Raw genomic sequence first — 18,233 nt, 5'->3', positions numbered from 1 at the left:
CTTATGATCCTCCTGTCTCAGCCTCCCAAGTAGCTGAGATTACAGGCGTTAGACATCATTTTTTAAGTTGAGTAGCAAACAGTGGGTAGGGGTATCACAGAAAATTTAAAAGCATCGGTACATTCAGTGAACATTGCTTGAGTACCTAAGATGATCAAAGAGTGCGGGAGAGTGACAGATGCTTAAGACCACGTGCTATGGAAGATATTTATATAGGTTATAAAATACATGATAATATATTGTTGTTACATTTATTTTTTGTTTTGTTTTGTTTTGTTTTTTGGTGGTATTGGGGGTGGAACCCAGAGGCTTTCTACCTCCGGGCTATACTCCCAGACCTATTTTTTTATATTTTATTTGGAAACAGGGTCTCATTAAGTTGCTGAGAGCCTCACTAAGTAGCTGAGGCTGGCTTTGAACCTGCGCGATCCTCCTGTCTCAGCCTCCCAAGCGCGGGGATTACAAGCGTATGCCACCACACCCAGCTTGTTGTTATATTTATTATGCCATAAAAGCCATTAGAAACATACAACCAAAGGTGATAGGGAATGCAAAAAAAAAAAAAAAAAAAAAAAAACCTCATTGAGTAAAAAGTTATAAAAGGTCAGGAGGGTTTGGAAGGACAGGGTGGACTTTAGCAGCAGACGGGAAGGACAGAACAAGCCAGAGAAACAGCTTGACCAGAGGCTCAAAGGCAGGAAAGTACAAGGTCTAATTTGATGAAAATTCAGAGGGCAGTTTCACAGAAAACAAGAGAGGAATTTCACCATATTACAGAAGGCCCTGAAGGCCAGGGAGAATTTTCTAGTTAATGGGGAAGCAAATATGATTAAACAGAAAGTTTTTAAGCAGTGGAGTTGTACATTTTAGGAAAATTACAATAAAGTTTTAAAAAAATAATCTAGAATGAACATCCAACACATCTGCTGATTATTGACAGTATTCTAAGGAATTTACATTGTAGGCTCAATTATTTTTTTTTTCTCTTTCTTTTTGTTCAGTTCTGGGGATGGAACCCATGCGCATTCTACTTTCGAGCTACATCCCCAGCCTGACTTTTTATTCTTTATTTTGAAATAGGGTCTCATTAAATTGCAGAGGGCCTCACTAAGTAGCTGAGGCTGGCTGAGAACTGCGATCCTCCTGTCTCAGATTCCCTAGTTCTGGGATTACAAGCGTGTGCCACCAGGCCCAACACTTAGCTCAGTTCTTTATGTATGTGAGTTCGTTTAATCACAAGCCAGCCAGGCACGGTGGTGCATGCTTGAATCCCAATACTTGGGAGGCTGAGACAAGAGGATCGCGCAGGTTCAAAACCAGCTTCAGCTACTTAGTGAGGCTCTCAGCAGCTTAGTGAGATCCTGTTTCCAAATAAAATATAAAATAGGTCTGGGAGTGTAGCCCAGAGGTATAAGGTTCCATCCTCAGTATCACACACACAAAATTAATTAATTAAATAAAATCACAAGCCAGGCATGGTAGCTCACGCTTGTAATCCCAGTACTTGGGAGACTGAGACAGGATAATAACAGGTTCATGGCCAGCCTCAGTTACTAAGTGATGCACTCCACAATTTAGTGAGACCCTGTTTCAAAATAAAGAATAAAAAAATAAAGCTAAGCCGGGCGTGGTGGTGCACACTTATAATCCCTGCACTTGGGAGGCTGAGACAGGAGGATCACACAGGTTCGGAGCCAGCCTCAACTACTTAGTGAGGCTCTCAGTAACTTAGTGAGACCCTGTTTCCAAAAATAGGTCTGGGAGTATAGCCCAGAGGTAGAAAGCCTCTGGGTTCCACCCCTAGTACCACAAAAACAAACAAACAAACAAACAAACAAAAAATAAAGCTAAGGGTATAGCTCAGAGGTAGAATGCCCCTGGGTTTCATCCCCAGTACAGCAAAAATAAATAAATAAAGCCGGGCGTGGTGGCGCACGCTTGTAATCCCCGCGCTTGGGAGGCGGAGACAGGAGGATCGCGCAGGTTCCAAGCCAGCCGCGCGCGCTGGTTTAGGAGACCCTGTTTCCAAAAATGAAAATGTAAAAATAGGTCTGGGAGTGTAGCCCGGAGGTAGAAGGGCTTCCAGGAACCCCAGTACCACCACCAAAAAAAAAAAAAAAAATAGGGTTGGGGTTGGGGTTGGGGGTGGTGGTGTGGCTCAGAGGCAAAATCATCCTGGGTTCAATCCCCAGAACCGGGGCGGGGGAAGGGGGAGATACTGTATATTTTTTGTGTGGCTGAAATGCAGGGTCATTTACATAACCATTGCTGGAAGCCGCTTAAATACCCTCTCATTGAGCCGGGTGTGGTGGCGCACGCTTGTAATCCCAGCATTAGGGAGGCTGAGACCTGGAGGATCGCGGTTCCCGGACAGCCTCAGCTACTTAGTGAGGCCCCATGCAACTCAGTGAGACCCGGTTTCAAAATAAACAATAAAAAATAGGGGCAGGGGGTGTAGCTCGGAGGTCAAATGCCCCTGGGTTCCATCCCCAGACCCGCAAAAAAAAAAAAAAAAAAAAAAATTAAATACCCTCTCATGGAGTTGGTCAACTTTCTTGCCAAGTTATGTGGGATGGTCACTTTCCAGTAACAGAGGCAATGCCCTTTACCTCAGAACTATGATAAATGTGTATATTTATCCTTATAGGGAAGTGTTTCTAGAATAATGCAGAATGGATTTTTATTGATTTTTATTTGTTTTTTGCCTAGGTTACCACCCAGTAAATGCTCTATAATGGATTTGTTTACTGATGAGATTATAATTCTCCTTTTCTTTTCTTTCTTTCTTTCTTTCTTTCTTTCTTTCTTTCTTTTTTTTTTTTTTTTTAGATGCTGGGGATGGAACTCAGAGCCATTCTACCTCTGAGCTATACCCTCACCCTATTTTTATTCTTTATTTTGAAATAGAGTCTAAGTTGTGGAGAGCCTCACTAAAGAACTGAGGCTGGCCACAAACCTGCGATCCTCCTATTTCAGCCTCCCAAGTACTGGGATTAAAAGTGTGTGCCACCACACCCGGCTTTATTCTTTATTTTATTTTATTTCATTTATTTTTGCAATACGGGGGATGGAACCCAGGGGCATTCTACCTCTGAGCTACACCCCTATACCTATTTCTATTCTTTATTTTGAAACAGGTTCTCACTGAGTTGCAAAGGGCCTCACTAAGTAGCTGAGGCTGTCTGAGAACTGTGATCCTCCCAAATGCTGGGATTACAAGCATGTGCTACCACACCCGCTTTTATGCTTTTATTCTTTATTTTGAAACAGGGTCTCATGAAGTTGTGGAGGGCCTCACTAAGTAGCTGAGGCTGGCTGAGAACCTGCAATCCTCTCCTGTCTCAGCCTCCTAAGTATTGGAATTACAAGTGTGTACCATCACACTCAGCTTAAGTATACTTTTTTTTTTTTTTTTTTTGCGGGTCTGGGGATGGAACCCAGGGGCATTCCACCTCCGAGCTACACCTGCTGCCCTATTTTATTATTCTTTATTTTGAAACTGGGTCTCACTGAGTTGCAGAGGGCCTCACTAATTAAGTATACTTTTTACTTGGTAGGAGGATTTAACCCATGTGTGTTCTACCTCTAAGCTACACTCACACCCGCCCAACTTTATTTATTTACTTACTTGCTTATTTATTTACTTACTTACTTACTTACTTACTTACTTACTTACTTACATATGGTACTAGGGGCTGAACCCAGGAGCATTCTACCTCTGAGCTACACTCCCAGCCTGACTTTATTTCTTATTTGGTAACAGAATCTCACTAAATTACTATTGCCCCAATCCAGTGTTTTGCAGGGCCTTTAAAATAGTAAGGAAGCCCGATGTGGTGGCACACACTTGAAATCCCAGCATTTGGGAGGCTGAGACAGGAAGATCACGGATTTGTGGCCAGCCTCAGCTACTTAGTGAAGCCCTTTGCAACTCAGTGAGACCCTGTTTTAAAGTAAAAAAGATTAAAAAATAGAGCTGGGGGTGTAGCTTGGAGGTAGAATGCCCCTGGGTTCCATCCTCAGTACTGTAAAATAAATAAATAAGCCGGGCGTGGTGGCGCATGCTTGTAATCCCCGTGCTTGGGAGGCAGAGGCAGGAGGATCGCACAGGTTCGAAGCCAGCCGCGCATGCTGGCTTAGGAGACCCTGTTTCCAAATTTAAAACAAATGTAAAAATAGGTCTGGAAGTGTAGCCCGGAGGTAGAAGGGCTTCCAGGAACCCCAGGACCACCAAAAATAAATAAATAAATAAATAAATAAATAAATAAATAATTAAGCAAGCCAGGTGTGGTTGCACACACTTGCAATCCCAGCACTTGGGAGGCTGAGACAGGAGGCTCGCACAGGTTCAAAGCCAGCCTGAGCTACTTAGTGAGTCCCTTCCTGTTTCCAAATAAAATACAAAATAGGTCTGGGAGTATAGCCCAGAGGTAGAAAGCCTCTGGGTTCCATCCCTAGTACCACCAAAAAATAAAAAAGTAAAATTAATTGATTAATTAATTAAATAGTAAGGGAAAATATCAGAGTCCATCACAATCATAGTAGGTATTGTTTCATTATGGGTTTTTTTTTTTTTTTTTTGGCGGATCTGGGGATGGGACCCAGAGGCATTCGACCTCTGAGCTACCCCCCTGCCCAATTTTTTATTCTTTATTTTGAAACAGGGTCTCACTGAATTGCGGAGGGCCTCACTAAGTAGCTGAGGCTGTCCGCGAACCGCCATCCTCCCGTCTCAGCCTCCTTTCAAATGCTGGGATTACAAGCGTGCGCCACCACGCCCGGCTTGTTTCATGATTTTTTTTTTTCAAATTTCACATGTGCCAACTATTCGGGTACTAGTTAAAAACCTTGAAAGCCAAGACTGTGCAAGTTCAACTCATGTCAGGATTTCCATGGAGATATGGAGCTGACTTAGGTCAAGAAATGAGATACGTTTCTTATTTTATTAGCTAGGCTAATAACTGAGAGGTCATGAGAAAACTTTAGAGTCAGAACTGGGTCAGTATTTTCACTCTTCTTACTGGCTGTGTGATCTTACGCAAGTTACATGCCTCTCTGAGCCTCCTTAGCATGATTTATAAAAGAAAGATAAACAGCCAGGCATGGCGGTGCCTGCCTGTAATCTCAGTACTTGGGAGGCTGATGCTGAAGGATCTCAGGATTGAGGCTAACTCAGCAACTTCAACCCTATTTCCAAATAAAAAATTGAACAGGGCTGGGGGAGCTGGGTGTGTTGGCATACACTTGTAATCCCAGCTTTTGGGAGGCTGAGACAGGAAGCTCGTGGTTCGTGGCCAGCCTCAGCTGCTTAGTGAGACCCATTGCAATTCAGTGAGATCCTGTTTCAAAAATAAGGAATAAAAAAATAGGGCTGGGGGTATAGGTTGGACCTAGATTGCCTCTGGATTCTATTCCCTATATCGCAAAATAAATAAATAAATAAATAAATAAATAAATAAATAAATAAATAAATAAATAGGGCTAGGGGTGTAGTTCGGAGGTAGAAGGCCCCTGGGTTCCATCTCTAGTACCACACCAAAAAAGACAAACATCCAGGCCTTATAGGATTGCTGTGAGGAGTAAATGAAATAGGCTATGGATGGCACTTAGCACACGACACTCGTGATAAACAAAGCTCACTCTCAGCTTGTCTGCAGAGCAAGCAGAGGTTCTGTTCCTCGTCTCAAGCGACACGCTGCCAGTGCAGTGACCAGTGCGCTCTGCCCCTCCCCAGAGGACTCTTCTTGTTTAGTTTCCACTCTACATTCTGTAGGACGACAGTGACTCCTATAAAAGGGATCTCCGAGCAAGCAAATTTCAGAATCACAGTTGATAGCCATCTGAGATGCCAAGGTCCCGGCTGTGGAGCTGCAACCTCAAGATGTGTGCAGGGGCCAGGCAGGTGACAGCCGGCAGGATTTGGGAAGGGGAGGGCTGCGGTACAGCAGGGGACTCCAGCCCTTGGGGGGAGCAGCACGCTAGACTCTGCAAGATCCTTGCCCTGCTAAAAGATCAAGCTTGACACATCTCTGATTTTTATTGGGGGAGGGTACTAGGGATGGAACCCAGGGACCTTCTACCTCCAAACTACACTCCCAGCCCTATTTATTTATTTATTTATTTATTTATTTATTTTGCAGTATTGGGGATGAAACTCAGGGGCATTCTACCTCTGAGCTACACCTCAGCCCTATATTTTATTCTTTTATTTTGAAACAAGGTCTCACTGAGTTGCAAAGGGCCTCACTAAGTAGCTGCGGCTGTCCGCGAACCCAGATCCTTCTGTCTCAGCCTCCTAAATGCTGGGATTATAAGCGTGTGCCCCCACACCCAGCTCAGCCTGGACAATTTAAAGAGACCATGTTTTGCCAGGCGCTTGGGAGGTTTGCACTTGGGAGATTGAGACGGGAGGATCGCACAGGTTCGAAGCCAGCCTCAGCTACTTAGTGAGGCTCTCAGCAATTTAGTGAGACTCTGTTTCCAAATAAAGTATAAAATAGGTTTGGGCGTATAGCCCGGAGGTAAAAAGACCCTGGGTTCCACCCCCAGTACCACCAAAACAATTAAATAAATAAATAGACCATGTTTCAAAATAAAAATAAAGCTGAGCGTGGTGGTGCATGCTTGTAATCCCAGCATTCAGGAGGCTGAGACCGGAGGATCGCAGTTCGCAGACAGCCTCAGCTACTTAGCGAGGCCCTCTGCAACTCAGTGAGACTCTGTTTCAAAAAAAAATAAAGACTAGCCTGGTGTGGTGGCGCACATTTGTAATCCCCGCGCTTGGGAGGCGGAGACAGGAGGATTGCACAGGTTCGAAGCCAGCTGCGCTGGCTTAATAGACCCTGTTTCCAAATAAAAAAAAATATAAAGGTGGGTCTGGGAGTGTAGCCCGGAGGTAGAAGGGTTTCCAGGAACCCCAGTACCACCAAAGAAAGAAAGAAAGAAAGAAAGAAGAAGGAAGGAAGGAAGGAAGGAAGGAAGGAAGGAAGGAAGGAAGGAAGGAAGGAAGAATAAAAAAATAGGGCAGGGGGTATAGCTCAGAGGTCAAATGCCCCTGGGTTCCATCTCCAAAACCCACACACATACACAAAAAGAAAAGGGCAGAGGATGTAGTTTAGTGGCACAGCACCACTGGGTTTGATCCTCCATACCACTCACACACACACACACACAACACACACACGCACGCACACACACACAAACTCAAAAGTGCTCTTTTAAAATTACTATTTTATAGGAAATATACACTTTAAGCACAGGATGTGTAACTAGAATAATAGCAAAATTTCTACTTAATTAAGAGGAGGCCATTGCTTTCACACAGTGTTAAACACCACGCCAGCAGGAAGGAATTGGGCAAAACTGGCAGGCAGGGAGTATCCCCTCGACCCTTGCTTTGTTCGGTTAACCAAAACCACTCATAAGACATTTATTACTTCTGTAAATCGGCTTCATTGAGATATAATTCACACACAATATAATTTACCCACTTCAAGTATACAATTCAGTCGTTTTTGGCATATTCACGGGGTCGTGCAGACATTACTACAATCTAATTTTAGAACATTTTCATCCCCCTGAAAGAAACCCCATACACATTAGCAGGTATCCCCTTCCTCCAAACCCTGGCCACCACTAATGCACTTTCTGTCTTTATAAAATTTCCTATTGTGGACATTTCATATAAATAAATTCATGCAATATATGGGCTTTTGTGGCTGGGCTTTCTCACTTAGCATAATACTTCATTCAGGAGTAGGGTATATTGATATTTCATTCCTCTTTATCTTCAAATATGTTTTTAGCCCACATCTTTTTTTTTTTTTTTTTTTGCGGGTTCGGGGATGGAACCCAGGGGCATTTGACCTCCAAGCTACACCCCCTGCCCTATTTTTTATTCTTTATTTTTGAAACCGGGTCTCACTGAGTTGCAGAGGGCCACATCTTTGTGTGTGTGTGTGTGTGTGTGTGTGTGTGTGTGTGTGTGGTATTAGGGGTGGAACGCAGGGGCTTTCCTATCTCTGGGCTATACCCCCAGCCCTATTTTATTCTTTATTTGGAAAGAGGGTCTCACTAAGCTGCTAAGAGCCTCACTTATAGCTGAGGCTGGCTTCAAACCTGTGCGATCCTCCTGTCTCAGCCTCCCAAGCACTTGGATTACAAGCGTGCACAACCATGTCTGACTCAAATAAATATATATATATTTTATATATATATAATAATATATAATAATATATATAATATATATATAAAATATATATATATATAAAATATATATATTTTTTTCCAGTACTAGGGATTGAACCCAGGGGCATTCTACCTCTGAGCTAACCCCCACCCAGTCCTATTTTTTATTCTTTTTTAGTTTTTATTCTTTTGCAGTACTAGGGATGGAACCCATCCCAGAGGCATTTGACCTTCAAGTTACACCCCCTGCCCAATTTTTTATTCTTTATTTTGAAACAGGGTCTCACTGAGTTGCGGAGGGCCTCACTAAGTAGCTGAGGCTGTCTGCGAACCACAGTCCTCAGGTCTCAGCCTCCCAAATGCTGGGATTACAAGCATGTGCTTCCACGTCCAGCTCTAATTTTTATTCCTTATTTTGAAACAGGATCTCACTAATTTGCAAAGGTCCTCAGTAAGTAATTGAGGCTGGCTTTGAACCTGCGATCCTCCTGTTTTAGCCTCCCAAGTACTGGGATTAGAAGCGTGTGCCACCACGCCTGGCTTCAAATAATATTTAATTGTCTGGTTATACCACACTTTGTTTATCCACTTCTTGGCTGATGGACAAGTGGGTTGTTTCCACTTTTTGGTTATTACCAGTAATGCTGCTATCAACCGCCATGTGCAAGTCTCTTTGTGTGGACATGTGTCTGTTTCTCTTGGGTCTGTGCCTAGGAGAATTGCTGGGTCATATGGTAACTCTCTATGTTTAACCTTTTGAGGAACTGCCAGACTATTTTCCAAAGTGCCTGCACCACTTTACGTTCCCACCTGTGACATACAAGGCTTCCAATTCTTTTTCGCTCTGCACTCACCCACATGTACTTTTTTTTTTTTTTTTTTTTTTTTTGGTGGTACTGGGGGTGGAACCCAGAGGCTTTCTACCTCCTGGCTATACCCCCAGACCTTTCTTATATTTTATTTGGAAACAGGGTCTCACTAAGTTGCTGAGAGCCTCACTAAGTAGCTGAGGCTGGCTTCGAACCTGTGCGATCCTCCTGTCTCCGCCTCCCAAGCGCGGGGACACATGTACTCTTTCATCTTTTCTTTTATTATAGCCATCCTCATGGGTATGCAAGAAGACATTTATCCTTCAAATGTAAGGCACTTCTTTCTTGCTTTTTTATTTGGAAATAAATGTTTCCTCAAAGCATAAATCATTCTATGTTTGTTAACAGGCACACATATATTTAAGTCCTTTTTCGTTTTGCGTGGTACTGGGGATTGAACCCCGGGGCATTCTACCTTCAAACTACACCTCCAGCCCTATTTTTTATTCTTTATTTTGAAACAGGGTCTCACTAAATTATGGAGGGCCTCATTAAATTGTTGAGGCTGGCCTCAAACCTGTGCTATTCCTGTCTTAGCCTCCCAAGTACCTATTTTATTTTTATTCTTTGAAACAGACTTTCGCTTAGTTGATAAAAGTCTCACTGGTTGCCAACACTGGCCTTGAATATGCGATCCTTCTGTCTCAGCCTCCTAAATACTAAGTACTGGGATTACAAACATGTGCCACCACACCTAGCTCTTTTTTATTTTTTATTTGGAAACAGGGTCTCACTAAGTTTCTGAGGCTGGTGGTAAACCTGGAATCCTCCTATCTCAGCCTCCCAAGTACTGGGATTACAAAGTATGCTACTACACCCAGCTTTAGGTCCTTTGTAAGAAGCTGTAACAGGCTAGGTGTGAAGGCACAGGCCTGAAAATCCCTGTACTTGGGAGGCTGAGACAGGTGGATCACAGGTTTGAAGTTAGCTTCAGAAACTTAGTGAGGATCTCAGCAATTTAGCAAGATCCTGTTTCCAAATATAGAATAAAATAGAGCTGGGGGTGTAGCTTGGAGGTAAAAGGCCCCTGGGTTTCACCCCTAGTACCACAAGAGAAAAAGAAATAAAGAAGCTGTTAGAGGGACTTAGGCTGTCTATGCTAAAAGCAGTGACTCCCCTTCCAGCACTGTACTGGGGATGGAACCCAGGGGTGCTCTACCACCAGGGGAGGGGTGCTTAACCACCAAGGCACGCCCCCAGCCCTTTTCACTTTTTATTTTGAGACAGGATCTAACTAAGTTGCTCAGGCTGGCCTTGAACTCAAAATCATCCTGCCTCACCCTTCCAAGTACTGGGATTACAGGCATGTGCAACCATGCCCAGCAGTGTAGTGACTCTTTACCTAGACCTCAGATACCAAATGTGAGGCACTTTTTCTTCAGTAAGGGGATGGAACCCAGGGGCATTCTACCTCTGAGTGATACTCCCAGCCTTATTTTTTATTCTTTATTTTGAAACAGGGTCTCACTGAGTTGTAAAGGGCTTCACTAAGTAACCGAGGCTGGTTTTGAACCTGTACAATCCTCCTGTCTCAGCTGCCAAATGCTGGGATTGATTACAAGCCTATGCCTCCACACCCAGCTCTTGAGGCACTTTTAATAGAGAAGCCGAATTTGATCTGTTGGTGTGAATCTTAAATTTGGATCACCATTTTGTAAGAACCCTTTTTTTTTGTGCTAGGTATTGAACATTCTACCTCCAAGATATACCCCTAACCCTTTTTATTATTTATTTTGTAATTGAACCCAGAGGCATTCTATCTTTGAGCTATATTCCCAGCATGTTTTTATTTCACTAGATTGATGACTGTCTCACTACTTGCTGAAGCTGTCCTTGAACCTACAATTCTCCAGTCTCAGCCTCCCAAGTACAGGGATTACAGGCAGGTGCCACTACACCCAGCTTTTATTATTTATTTTGAAACGGTCTTGCTAAATTGCTGAGGGTGTTACAAAAAAAACCCTGCCTAGAAGGAAAGAAAATCTAGAAGGAAAGAAAATTTTAAAATAAAACCTACACCCTCCAGCTCTAATCTTTAATGCACTTTTTTCTTTCCCTATTTTCTTTTCCTTTTTATTTTTACCACCTTTAAAAAAAAAAAAAGTCAGTATGCGTGCCCTTTAGTGTGGTTTGACTTCATTGGACATTCTGATTTGCTCTTGACATTCCTTTTCAGAAACTGGCCCTTTTTGCAAAACAAACAAGAGAATCCATATAACCTGATTTTAAGATTCTTTGCATTACAGAGGAAAAAGTATCTGGCTGATGAAACAGGGTTTTGCTAAAGTTACTGAATGCTAGCTGGGTATGGTGGTGCATGCTTGTAATCCCAGTATTTGGGAGGCTGAGACAAGAGGATCAGCCAGCCTCAGCTACTTAGACAGTTTCAAAAAAAAAAAAAAAAGAATAAAAACTAGGGCTGGGGGGTATGGCTTGGAGGTAGAATGCGCCTGGGTTCAATCCCTAGTACACACAAAAAAAGTTACTGAATGCTACCTTCAATCCTATGATCCTTCTGTCTCAGCCTCCCAAGCACTGTGATTACAAGTGTGCATCACCTGACTTGATCAAGATTTTTTTTTTTTTTGAGGTACTGGGGATGGAACCCAGGGGCCTTCTACCTTTGAGCTACACCCCAGCCCTATTTTTTTATTCTTTATTTTGAAACAGGGTCTCACTGAGTTGCAAAGAGCCTCACTAAGTAGCTGAGGTTATCTGCGAACCGCAATTCTCCTATCTCAGCCTCCCAAATGCTGGGATTACAAGCGTGCGCCACCCTGTCCGGCAAGACTTACAAAATTAGATAATTTTAGCTAGGTGTGGTGACACACACTTGTAATTTCAGTACTTGAGAGACTGAGACAGGAATATCACAAGTTTAAGACCAGTCTCATAGAGAGACTCTCATCAGGGAGACCCTATTTCTTTCTTTCTTTTTTTTCCCCTAAGATACTGGGAATTGAATCCAGGGGCATTGTATCTCTGAGCTAAACCCCAGCTCTATTTTTTATTCTTTATTTTGAAACAGGGTCTCACTAAACTGCAGAGGGCCTCACTAAAATAGCTGAGGCTGGCCTTGAACCTGTGATCCCACTACCTCAGTTTCCCAAATACTGGGATTACAAGTATATGCCACACCCTGCTGTGTGTGTGTGTGTGTGTGTGTGTGTGTGTGTGTGTGTGTGTCTGTGTGTGTGGTACTAGGGATTGAACCCAGGGGTATTGTACCTCCAAGCTACGTCCCCAACCCTAATTTTTATTCTTTATTTTGAAACAGGGTCTCATTAAGTTGCAGAGAGTCTAATTAGCTGAGGCTTGATTCTGTCATCTTCCTATCTCAGCCTCCAAAGTCCAAAGTACTGGGATTACAAGTGTACTCAACCATGCCCAGCTGTGAGCCCCTGTTTCAAAATAAAAAATTGAATAAGACAAAGGCTATAGCTCAAAGGTAGAATGCCCATGGATTCAATCCCCAGTACAAAAAAAAGAAGAAGAAAAAATTAGATAACTTAATAATTTGTGGTAAAATACCCAATAATTCTAAAGATATATATGTATTATATAGAATATGTATAAGTAATATGTATATTAATTTGTGGCTAATGATTTATGTGGAAGAAGGAAAGGGGCTAACATCATGAATAAGTGAACATCAGTGTTGCAAGATTAGGTTTAGGGCTTCTCTCCCTTTTGAGATGGCTCCCATTCTCCCTTACACATGTATCCCTCACTTTCCTAAATAAACTTGTCTGTGAAAAAAAAAAAGAGATTAGGATTAGAAATTGTAGAGTTTTGTTTATTGATTTATTTACTTATTAATTATTTCTTTTGTGGTACTGGGGATTGAACCCAGGAGTAGGCTACCTCTGAGCTACATACCCAACCCTTTTTTTTTTTTTTTTTTTTTTTTGCGGGTCTTGGGATGGAGCCCAGAGGCATTTGGCCTCCGAGCTACACCCCCTGTCCAATATTTTATTCTTTATTTTGAAACAGGGTCTCACTAAGTTGCGGAAGGCCTTACTAAGTAGCTGAGGCTGTCCACAAACTGTGATCCTCCAGTCTCAGCCTCCCAAATGCTGGGATTGCAAGCGTGCGCCACCACGCCTGGCTAAGTAGAGGTTTTTAAACCCTTCTCTCTGATAGGACCTAGGTACAGATTGCTTCTCAGCCTTTTGGCTAAAATTAAGTGTAGTATCTGTTCTTTTCCGCTTAAAGGTACTATTAACAAACTAGAGGAAAATTAGTACTGTTTGAAAAAGCAAAACAGAAAAACCTTACTATATTTGCAATCACTTGATTTCACATAAAACAAAAATATGAAGAAACCCTGATTTTCTGAATTATGGGATTGAAGCCGGGTGTGGTGGTGCACGCTTGTAATCCCAGCATTTGGGAGGCTGAGACAGGAGGATCGCAGTTTGTGGACAGCCTCAGCTACTTAGTGAGGCCCTTTGCAACTCAGTGAGATCCTGTTTCAAAATAAAGAATGAAAAAAAAATAGGGCTGGGGGTGTCGCTCAGAGGTAGAATGCTCCTGGGTTCCATCCCTGGTACCGCAACAATAAATAAATTGATTAATTATGGGATTTAACAATAATTTTTAATCCTATTTATTTATTTACTTATTTATTGTGGTACTGGGGATTGATCCCAGGGGCATTATACCTCTGAGCTATACCCCCAGTCTTTTTATTTTATTATTATTAATTTTTGTGGTACAGGGAATGTTCGGAACCCAGGGGCATTTTACCTCTGAGCTACAACCCTGGTTCTATTTTTTATCTATATTTTTTAAAATAGGGTCTCACTGAGTTGCAAAGGGTCTCACCAAGTAGCTGAGGCTGTCCTTGAACCGCTATCCTCTGGTCTGAGCCTCCTGAATGCTGGGATTACAAGCGTGCACCACCACACCCAGCTATATTTTTGTTTTGAAACGGGTCTTACTAGGCTGCTGAGAGTCTTACATCGATGCTGAGACGTCCAGTCTCAGCCTCCCAAGTACAGGGATTATAGGTGTGTGCTACCACACCCAGCAATTTTAAATCTTTTTGTAAAAGTTCAGAGCTAGGGAGGTAGCTCAGTGGTAGAGCATGTACTTAGCATATGCAAGGCCCTGGGTTCAACCACCGACACCAAAAAAATTATACAAATAAAACTAAAAAATTTTAAAGTTCTTTTTTGCCAACTGTGGTGGCACACGCCTACAATACCTGCCACTCACGAGGCTGAGGCAGGAGGATCCCAAGCTTGAGGTCAGTCTAGGCAACTTCACAAGAGCCTGTTTCAAAACAAATAAACGGTAGCCCGGCGTGGTGGCCCGCGCTTGGGAGGCAGAGACAGGAGGGTCGCGCAGGTTAGAAGCCAGACGCGCTGGTTTAGGAGATCCTGTTTCCAAATAAAAATGTAAAAATAGGTCTGGGAGTGAAGCCCGGAGGTAGAAGGGCTTCCATGAACCCCAATACCACCAAAAAAAAAAAAAAAAAAAACCCAAAAAACAAAAACACAAACAAACAGTAAACCGGGTGTGGTGGCCCACGCTTGTAATCTCAGCTCTTGGGAGACTGAGACAGGAAGTTCGCATAGGTTCAAAGCCAGCCGTAGCTACTTAGTGAGGCACTGAGCAGCTTAGTGAGACCCTGTTTTCAAATAAAATCTAAAATATGTCTGGGAAGGGCCGCACGTGGTGGTGCAGGCTTGTAATCCCAGAGTTTGGGAGGCTGAGACCTGAGGATTACACAGGTTTGAAACCAGCCTCAGCTACTTAGTGAGGCTCTCAGCAACTTAGTGAGACCCTGTTTCCAAATAAAATATAAAATAGGTCTGGAAGTGTAGCCTGGAGGTAGAAAGCCTCTGGGTTCTACTCCCTGTACCACAAAACAAAAAACAAAACACAACAACAAAAAAATAGGTCTGGGAGTATAGCCCAGAGGTAGAAAAGCCCCTGGGTTCCATCCCCAGTGCCACAAAAATAAAATAAAATAAACAAAAATATCCTAAAAGGTCTGGGCATGTAGTTGTGTAGAGCACTTGCTATGTGTGAGTCCCCGGTTTCAACCCTCAGTAGCACAAAACAAAACAAAATTCAATGTTACAACAATTCCGTGGTCACCTCCATTTTATTATAGCTGAGAAAATTGCAGCACAAAAATTTTAAACTTGCCCAATATTACACAGCTGGTGGAGATTTGACCCCATGCATGTTTAATTCCAGTGTCTGCTCCTCACTAGACAGTCCTGCCCTGAGAGAAGCCTTGTGTGGGCTCATGGTTCCCCTGTTGTTCTGGACAGTACATTAGCTTAGTGGAAAATACTAGCTTTCCAATATTGGAAAATATTGACAGTGCCAGGTTCAAATGGAAGCCACATTTCAATATCACAGATGCCACTAAAAGTATCTTAATCATGCTCATGAATATTTATAATATAAGAGATTAAGGAAATAAAATGGGATTTAAATAAATATTTAAAATATAGAGCTGGGTTGATTAGTAGAAGGAAGTAGAAGAGTAAAAACATGTGAAAAAAATATTTTATTTTTTTAATGCCAATTTAAGCCGGGCATGGTGGCACTTGTAACCCCAGTATTTAGAAGTCTGAGGTAGGAGGATTGATGGTTTGAAGACAGCCTCAGCAATATAGTGAGTCTCTCAGCAACCCAGTGAAACCCTGTTTTAAAACAAAAAATTAAAAAAGGGCTGGGGCCTGGAGGTAGACTGCTGCTAAATTCAATCCCCAGTAACACCCCCCCCACACACACACACATACATTCGACGCATCAATTTTTTTTTAAAGGAGAGTAAACATTAAAACTATTGGTCAAGAGAGGTTATCTAATTCTGTTCTCAAATAACGTAATACATTTAAGTAAATACATTCGGTTATAGATGCTTTCAGATGATATAAAAATCAAATTAACGCAATTTATTAATTTTAACTTTGGCCGATTCCATCTGGAGGAATTGGTTGTTGAATTTAGATGTGCTATTTGTGAGTGTGGGGGGAGGGGGTCTGTTACAACCGAGTAGGGGGGTGGTCTGCCTAGGCTAAAATAAATAGATAATAGTTTCATTAGGGACTGACTTAACTGTATAGTTTTCAGAACTGGCCCTCACATTTTCTCTGCAGACGTGTGTCTATGAATACCAGCCAACCTGGTCAGTTAGAGAAACCACAGCCTGTGGATTTGGGCATATACACTCTCTGCCTGCTTCTAATCCCTCGGGTAACCATATACCTCCACCTCCTGTAATCCTAGAGCAGTTACATGGATGCACTAAGTGGTGTGATCGGAGGCGAAGATAGTACCACAAGGATTCGTTTGATTATAACAGTAATCCACACCAAGTCAAATAAAATAGCCAAACAGTTCAAAAAAGGGGGGTCTCTAATGAATTTGCTAATTTTAGCAGGCCCTCGAAAACATTTCCTGATAGAGTACCCCATATCCAAACCAAGTAGCCGTGCTTTAATTACATGGAATAATTTATTTGATTTCCAGGAAGTTAGAGAAGTGCTTTGTATTTAAATAAAAAGTCCTAGACACGCCGTGAAACTCGATCAAACCCAGAAAAAGGGTGAAACTGAATGCCTGCTCAGTGATTCAAGATTTCACCCGCAGGGCAAGCCTGGTGCGAAGGTTTAGGAGCCCAGAAAAGGGGTCTTTGAACGCCCGCCGGCGGGATGGGGTCGCTTTCTTCCGAAAACCCTCGCCTTCCCAGAGACCCTAGAGTGGTATGCAACCTCAGGCTGTCGAGGGGCTCGAGACTCCGCCGCCTCCGCCCCTCTGCAGCAGCAGAGACCCGGGTTTTCGGGGGACAGGGTCTCAAAGTGTCGCCCTCCCCTTTGGAGGTCTATTAAAAGCCCGGGGCCTCTTATCTCAACGGCTTTGGGCGTGAGTGTGGGCTCAGAAGGGGGGGGGAGGCCTGTGGGTGTCTCTTTTGCCTGAGGAGTTGGAGACACTTGTGGAAAAGTCAGGCCCTTTTCGCTCCGGCGGCCGCTCCGGCGTGGGGCTGGCTTGGGTTAGACACATGCACACATACACCATAGAGCTCTGCTTTCCCGTAGCAGCTGCTGCCTCTGCCTCTGCCTCTCCCGCCTCAGCCTCTTTGCCCGGCATACACACACATTCAGATTTGCGCGCTGTTTCAATCCTTGATGACGTGTCCCCGGAGCCAGCCAATCGCGAGCGGGCTCTGGTCAGGACAATGGGAGGTATCGGGCCAATGAGCGAGCCCCGTGAGTTGGCGGTAGCCAATAGGAGCCGCGCTGGCTGGAGAGTAATGTTACAGAGCGGAGAGAGTGAGGAGGCTGCGTCTGGCTCCCGCTCTCACAGCCATTGCAGTACATTGAGCTCCATAGAGACAGCGCCGGAGCAAGTGAGAGCCGGACGGGCACTGGGCGACTCGCTGCCGCGCGGAGGGTGAGTGCGGGGCGGCGCGCGGCGGGAGGGCGCCCCGGGCAGCCCGGGCCCGCGCGGCGGCCGGGTCCCGGCCCGGAGCCGGCGGGTCAGGCTCCACACAAAGGCAAATGAGGGGGGACCGAGGGGGAACTGCGCACGGAGGGCTGCCGGCCGGGACGCCGCCGCCGGGCGCCCGCGGCGCCGCGAGCCCCGCGCCCGCCGCTGCCGCCCCGGCGGCGTCCGCGCCGACTGGCGCAAAAAAATTTTTTTAATTAAAAAATTTCGGACGTGTTCCGGGGCGGCGGGCGCGGCGCGGTCCGGCTGCCTCGGCCGCCGCAGAGCCGGGCGCCGGCGGGGCGCGGGCGGCGTCCGCTCGCTCGTCGGCTCGGGCGGGCGGCGGGCGCGGGCGAAGGCGGGCGCGGGCCTGCGGGCGGGCGGGCGGCGGCGGCGCGGGGGGAGCGGCGCCGCTGCGCTCGCTGGAACATGGCTGACTCGGGCCCGGCGCTGCTGCTGGGAGAAAACAAGGCGGGCGGGGGAGCTGGGCGCAGCAGTTCCGAGGCAACTTTTTTTTCGCCGCCGCGTCCTCGGGGCGGGGGCGGCGGGGGCGGGGAGGGGGCGCGCGCCCCTCCCCCCGCGCCGCCCGAGCGCGCGCGCGTGTGCGCGCCCCGCCCGCCGCCCGCCGCACACACTCACACACACACAAAGGGAAGGAGCCATATTCGCGCTCGCGCTCGCCCTCGCGGCGGCGGCGGCGGCGGCGGCGGCGGCGGCGGCGCAGGC

Source organism: Muscardinus avellanarius (assembly GCF_963383645.1).
Source record: "Muscardinus avellanarius genome assembly, chromosome: 2".
Lineage (NCBI taxonomy): Eukaryota > Metazoa > Chordata > Mammalia > Rodentia > Gliridae > Muscardinus > Muscardinus avellanarius.
The sequence above is the reverse complement of the archived record's forward strand: the minus strand, read 5'-3'. Positions refer to the sequence as shown.